Genomic DNA, 6,291 nt, shown 5'->3' on the forward strand with positions numbered 1-6,291 from the left:
TTTTTTTCATAAAATAGGAAGAATAATAAAAGTTCACGGAATTTTCGTGAGGATCAGATGCAATAATGTATATGAAATTGGTTTCTAAAATAGTAGACCCCAAGCAGAGATTAGTTATTATTCTAAACCTGCTAGGTTATTTGTTATTTTAATGAACTCATTTCATTTATGTAGAATTTTTCTTTTAACCTTTACATGTTATCCTTGAGTGGCAAGATAGGGGATTGGATCTAGGACATGAGTGAATGAGGTTAGCCTTATCTAATAATGACATTTGTCAGGCACAAGGGCAGAGAATGTAGTTGCATCTGTTTATAAGTGGGTAGTTGCGGTGGTAAAAGTCTGTAGAACTCTTTCTATTGCTTTTATGTTAGTGAAGTTGAAGACAAAGTTGTCATGTGAAATTCAGGACTAGAGAGAAAATGTTGAGGAGAAAGAAGGTATAATAAAATCTAGGTGATTGGGTGAGTGAATGGACTTACAAAATATGTGAGATCACCAGGCAGCATTAACCAGTCCATAAAGATTTGCAGTCATTTAAAGTGAGACCAGTCAGCATAATTGCATGCTTTACTCCAATCACACTTAGCTCACTGTGGCAGGCACCAAGTAGATCTGGTGTTGGGTTTAACTGGGGCTAGACTTTGGCACATAAATATGATGAAGCAAAACAGGGCCAAGGGAGTTGAGAGTCTTGCAAAGAAGTGAGCATAGTGATCATCAATGGAGTTTAAGCGGAATAAGTAGGGCAGAGAGGACATCAGCAGGATGTGAGACAGTGAAATATCAGTAGATCAATGAATTTTAAGTTCCAACGAAATCAAATAATAGGAATGAGATGGCTCTGTTTCTCTCTTAGCTTGTTTCTTGCTCATCTCACATACTTTAAAGCAGTGGGCTTTTCTAAGAATTCACACATAAACAGAAGTAGGAAATAATTTGGAAGCCTGAAGAACCATATTTTAAATTTTCATAAAAATAGTTCAGATATTAGTAGATTATGTATGCATCCTTAGGGACTGCAAGATCTAGGAAAATCAGTGGCCTCAGCCCCACTTTGCCATGCCAACTCACACCATATTCCTTTCCCAAGGAATTCTTATAGAAGAAACCTGCTTTAAAATGATTCCAAATAGTGTTTTCATATTGTAGTTTACTTAAAGAAAGGAAAGTGAAGCTGTTCCATACTCTTCAGAGTGTTCTTTCCTTTCCTATCCTTCCTCCTCCTTTCCTTATTTACAAACGTCCTTTTTGAAAAAAGAGATGTTGAGGAAAGGTGGGAAGAAGAAATGTGTAGTCCAGCAGGCACATTTCTCTTTGCTCTGTGTATTATTTTAATGAAAGCCTAATTGCAAAGGTTTTGTTCACTTTTGACAAGTACACTTTTCAGATGAACTTATTCAGAACAAACAATGACTAGACATCCTACATTTTTAGTTGTTTTGTCCACTGAGCCAAGAAATTCTCCCACAGTCCTCCTTCCTAACTACAAAAAAGGAGGGTATTGCTGCTAAGAAGCAAGATAGTGAAGGACCAGAAAAAGAGGCAGAAGGAATAACCAAAGGAGGTAAGGGAAGAAATACTTGGCTCGCTAGATCAACATGTATATAAAAGTCCTTGTCTCAGGCTCTGCTTTCTGAAAGAAATTCAGGGTAAGACAGACTATTCTTCCAATAGGATATATTTAACTTTATTGCTCACATTTTGGTACTTTATCATGCTCTTTCTCATTTAAGTTTCCAAAATTTAATTTGAATTGTTGATGGTTTATCTCCATTTTAATAGCAATACACTTATTCATGGATTACAAGAATATATGTGATAATTCTTTTAAAAAATTACATAGAAAATGAAAAGACCATCCTTAGCACATAACCCTTTATCCTTATCTTTGTCTTCTCTTAGGTGGAAATTAGTCGCTGCACCTTCAGACATGGAATACATACAGATATGTATTCAAGGAAGGAAGATTGGGGGAAGAGGCAAACTATGTAAGCTGAATCTATCTTTTCTATCAAATAAAGCAAATGCTTTTCAAGAAACCTCCCTGGATGACTTCTTTTTTGTTCTCATTAGCCAAAACTGGATCATATGGTCATATGATCAGCAAAGGAAGTTGGAAAATTGGAGGACAAGATCACCATGATTGACTTGACTGGCCGATTCAATACTTGGGTCTGGACACATTGCCAAAGTGAACAAAAGTGGAATAAGGGAAACTTGCCATCAGGGAAATACAAATCAAAACCACAATGAGATACCACCTCACACCAGTGAGAATGGGGAAAATTAACAAGGCAGGAAACAACAAATGTTGGAGAGGATGTGGAGAAAGGGGGATCTTCTTGGATTGTTGGTGGGAATGCAAACTTGTAGAGCCACTCTGGAAAACAGTGTGGAGGTTCCTCAAGAAGTTAAAAATAGAGCTACCCTACGACCCAGCAATTGCACTACTGGGTATTTAACCTCAAAGATACTGATGTAGTGAAACTCCGGGACACCCGCACCCCAATGTTTATAGCAGCAATGTCCACAATAGCCAAACTGTGGAAGGAGCCATGATATCCCTAAACAGATGAATGCATAAAGAAGATGTGGTGTATACACACACACACACACACACACACACACACACACACAGTGGAATATTACTCAGCCATCAGAAAAGATGAATACCCACCATTTGCTTTGACATGGATGGAACTGGAGGGTATTATGCTGAGTGAAATAAGTCAATTGGAGAAAGACAATCATCATATGGTTTCACTCATACGTGGAATATAAGAAATAGTGAAAGAGATTATAAGGGAAAGGAGGGAAATGGAGTGGGAAAAATTAGAAAGGGAGACAAACCATGAGAGACTCCTAACTCTGGGAAACAAACTTAAGGTTGTGGAAGGGGACGTGGGCTGGCGGATGGGGTGAATGGGTGACAGGCACGGAGGAGGGCACTTGATGGGATGAGCACTGGGTGTTAAACTATATGTTGGCAAGTTGAATTTAAGTTTAGAAATGTAAAAAAAGAAAGGAATAAGTGAAAAATGGATACTGTTGGGAATTGAATTCCTGTCTGCATTAATCTTTATACTTAACACAAATAATTTTTTTTTCTATGCTGCTTTTTTTCATTTAATATATTGTGGACCTCTTCCTGTGTCAATACACAAAGATCTATCTCTTCCTTTTCAAACAATGCATGCTTAAGTGTATAGGCATGAAGTATACTAATGTCTTTACTTTGAAATATTTAAAGAATGAAATAAATGATGCATGAAGAGATGTGTTGAGTGGACAGATGGATAGAAATGTAACAAGGCAGAAATAGCAAAAGGTGACTTGTAGAATTCTAGGTGGTGTGTATATGGGTGCTCACTGTACTATTCCTTCAACTTTTCTATGTATTTGGTTATTTTCATAGCAAAATTTTTGGGAAAGTATGAATCATATTGAATAATATGCACAAATGTACAAGCATTAAAAATAAATTATAAAATTATTTCTTTTGCTACACAATTATAATTTGGACATATGCTAAGTGTGTGAATATAATTTTCTGGATTAAAAATATCAAATGTCAACTGCTCTATTGAAAATAACTATGGTTTTAAAAAGAATAATTAATGCAATCATATGTTGCTGGACATGCTTGTAACTGAAAAAAATGTGATGGCAATTCCTACCTATTCTGTAAGTTGTTTATGTCCTTTATATCTTTTTACCTTTAGAGTGACTCTGGAATTTTGTGGAGTGCCTATCCAAAAATACATAGCACTCTACTTCATCTCATACCAATCTTCTATCTTGTTTGTCAAACAGGGAACAGGTATGTGTAGCCTGAAAGAGCACCCAGGTAACCTTAATACTGACTGAATATATGATTGCTTTATATAATCTGACCTCCTCCTAGCCCAGGGGCAAGGCAATCCTGAGTCAGAAGCACTAGGAAAGCCTAGGGACGAGGCATGTGGTAGATGAGTCAGAGAGAGAACTTAGTTTGGAGATAGGTGTGAATATAAAAGTTATAAAAAGCCTCAGGAAAGTGGGAAGGGATTAGAGAATGGAGAGAATGGGGTAAGGGATGGGCTGGGCCAGGGCTGCAACTGCTGGATTTACTAATAGTGTAACATATTTGTACCTAATATTAATAAGTGAGACTGATACAAAGTTTTCTTTTTTAGTACTATCTTTGTCAGGTTTGATACTATGTTTACACTGGGTCCCTACAATAAATACACAAATTTTATTTCTTCTTCTCTGGAAAATTTATGTAATGTAAAAATGATCTGCTCCTTGAAGTCTTGAATGAATAAATAGCCTGTGAAACCATCCAGCACCTTGTAGGTGGGAGGGAAGAATAGATCTTTGGCAACTTTTTGTTAAAGTAATACATGTATATGGTAAAAATTTCAAACTGCATGAAAGGTTATACAACAAATAGTCCTCCCTTAAAAGTCAATAAGTAGTCCCTCCCACCTCTTACTGCCAGTCCCTGTTTGTCTCCTGAGGCAACCACTGTTACCAATCTGTTTAGCCATTGGGACATAGTCTGTGAATATTAAAGTATATGGATATATATTCCCTCCTCCTTACTTTATACCCAGATGTTAGCATATCACAAAAACTGTTCTGTACCTTGTTTTTTTATATATTTGATTTTTCATTTCCAAAATTTTGTCCTATGAAATTCCCTCCTTCCATTTTGAATTAATTTTGACCATTTTTCTAGGAAACTGCCTGTTTCCTCAATTATTTTCTAGTCTTTCATAGAGTCGTGCATTGTATTGTCCTGTAATTTAGAGCAACTAAATAAGTTCTTCATACCTATTGGCCTAAATGTTAATTTCACTTCCACCACTTATAAAATTTCTAGGCAACTTTGGGCAAGTCATGCGAGTCCTGTTGCACTGTAAATGTTCATAGTCTAACAGATGGTAATGACTACGTGTATTAAAGAATACTGAGTTTGACAATTTTGTAAGATATATTTGCAATTAAAAACATAAAACATAAAATATTTCCTATTTTAGGAGCTTATCCTTATGCCACTCCCTTCCTCTACAACCTTTTTGAGTTTTTTTCTTCATAGCATATTCAACCTGTACCCTATTAGTTAAATGAGGAAAACTGACATTTTAGTCTGAACTAATGCCTAGGTAACCTGAACACTGACTGCCTCAACAATTGTTTTATGGCCTTTCCTCTTCTTAACCCAGCATGAAGGCCATCTTGAAACCAGTAGCAAAGAGGTGAAGAAATGAGGTTAGATGATAGAAGTTGGAGCGTGGGGTTAGAGAGAGATAACTAATTTTGGAATTTGGCAAGGAGATAGAAGAGATTAATAATGGCCTCAGGAAAGTGGGAAGGGACTTGGTAACCGATAATAAAAGTGCAGGAAATCTGGACTGGGGTGGAAGTGGGAAGGGTAGAGTGGGTGGTGAAGCTGGGGCTGGGGATATTGTGCATAATATTCTCTTTTTTAAAATGTCTCAAAAAATGCTTCATATCTACTAGCCTCAATTTTAATATCACTCTCATCAGCACCTGAGCAAGTACTGAAAATGTGATTGATATAAAAAATTATGAGAATATTTAAACAAAACAAACCACAAAACAAGCCCCCTACACAAGCACGCCTCATCACTTATTTGGGAATTTCATTCCACCATATTCCACATTCTTTTTTCTTAAACTTAAGACTTGATTTCTTTCTGGATTGCCTATCCAAAAATATAAGGCACTTTATTACACACCCATTCCTACTCTGTTTGTTAAAAGCAGAAACCTAATATTCACTCCCTCAAAGGACAGCCAGTATCTTGAATACTCCTTGCATCAAAAATGAATGTATTGCCTGATTGCATTTTAACCTGGGGCCAAGGAAAGTGGAGTGGAAAACACCGAGCATGTCCTTTTAGGTAGGGAAAAGTAGGACATGCAGGGTTGGTTTTTTTTTTTTATGTTATTCTTAGAATACCACCCTCTTTTAGACCTTAAACGTTTTTAGTACTTGCTCCAAATCAATTAGCAATTTTGGAAGTTGTAGAGGGATTAACATTTGGCCAATGTATATAGAGAAGCTAGCTTCACAACTCCTCAAAGGGGGCGAGGGAGAAAAGTAAGCTTATTTAGTTTGTAAAAGTTGAGAATTGGAAAGCGGCTGGTGGAGGTTGGGGTGGGGGGACACAAGGAATCAGCCAGGCAGGGGCGACAGTGGAGGGAGCGGTCGGTCAGGAGGGTTTGATCTCTTTATTCAGGAGCACGAAACGTGAAATTGTTCGGCAGCCCGGGGAG

This window comes from Canis lupus, chromosome X (assembly GCF_011100685.1).
Source record: "Canis lupus familiaris isolate Mischka breed German Shepherd chromosome X, alternate assembly UU_Cfam_GSD_1.0, whole genome shotgun sequence".
Classification (NCBI taxonomy): Eukaryota; Metazoa; Chordata; class Mammalia; order Carnivora; family Canidae; genus Canis; species Canis lupus.